Source organism: Dendroctonus ponderosae, unplaced genomic scaffold (genome assembly GCF_020466585.1).
Source record: "Dendroctonus ponderosae isolate FM_Combo_2020 unplaced genomic scaffold, Dpon_F_20191213v2 Dpon_F_20191213_10, whole genome shotgun sequence".
Taxonomy (NCBI): Eukaryota; Metazoa; Arthropoda; class Insecta; order Coleoptera; family Curculionidae; genus Dendroctonus; species Dendroctonus ponderosae.
In genome coordinates this window covers 5,953,713-5,954,791 of record NW_026017111.1, presented here as the reverse complement: position 1 = coordinate 5,954,791, position 1,079 = coordinate 5,953,713, and the positions used below count along the sequence as shown (strand labels likewise).

At 31.1% G+C, this 1,079-nt stretch overlaps 2 protein-coding genes across 3 annotated transcripts in view; one reads left to right on the top strand and one right to left on the bottom strand.

Moving 5' to 3' along the window:
- The window catches only part of LOC109543592 (farnesyl pyrophosphate synthase), a 23,042-nt gene that overhangs the window by 13,014 nt on the left and 8,949 nt on the right, over positions 1-1,079 (bottom strand). The window lies entirely within an intron of this gene.
- The window catches only part of LOC109543590, a 12,950-nt gene that overhangs the window by 3,664 nt on the left and 8,207 nt on the right, over positions 1-1,079 (top strand). The window lies entirely within an intron of this gene.

The following is a 1,079-nucleotide window of genomic DNA, read 5'->3' as shown; positions in this document are numbered from 1 at the left end:
AAATAAGTGTTTGTTTTAATAAGATTTATAATGTCTAAATCTAAAGGTTTTTTAAATAATTCGAATTTTATCAAAATCTAATATTATTTTCATGTCTCAATTACTTTAGAATTATTTAAGTTATGTAAACATAATCCCGTATAAACTTACCATTTTATACAGGGTGTCCACAAATTTAAACTAATCAAATAAGAACTTTAGGTGGCTATAACTTGATTAATTTAAATACAACCCCATATTTTTTAGCTTACCAGGAAATACAATTTTTAGTTACCTATCGAATGGTACAAGGATGTTTATAAGGATGTTTATAACTAAGTTTTTGCTTTTTTACAAAATACACCAAATAATGGTTCTGTACACCATTTGGTGTATTTTTGAAATTAAAAGGTTAAATAACATATCAACAATAACATAAAGCAAAGGCAAATTATTTATAACAAATATTCGAAATGTTCACCGTCCATTTCCAGGCACGTAAATTCTTTTTTCAAAACCACTGCTAACTCTGGACAACATTTGCGGAGTTACAGTTTTAAATGCGTCTCTTATGCGTGTTATGCGCCAATTTTGAAACCCATTTCTGCCAATCCACCTGTTTTGAAAGTTGGCATTTAAAAATTGCCGAACTTCGCAGTGATAATGAGGCGGAGCTCCATCCAATTGAAGCCACATGTTGATTCTAATATTGAAAGGGACTTCTTCTAATAATATTGAGAGATGGTTTATTAGAAACTGGAGAAACATCAAACCATTTAGATGTCCTTCAAAAAAATAGGGTCCAATTAAATATTGACCCAGTATTCCACCCCACTCATTAACTGACCACCTATTTTGATTTTTTATGACCCCGTATGCGCGCGGATTCGTATCAGAATAATAATGAGAGTTGTGTCTATTCACGAGACCATTGTTATGAAAAGTACATCCATCACTAAATAACACATTTTCGAAGAAATTTTCAATTTCTGCCACTCTATCTAACACCCACATGCAAAACTCAGTTCGGTTTTCAAAATAATTTCCATAAAGTTCTTGGCAAAGCTGAATTTTATAAGGATAAAAGTTGTGCTTTTTGA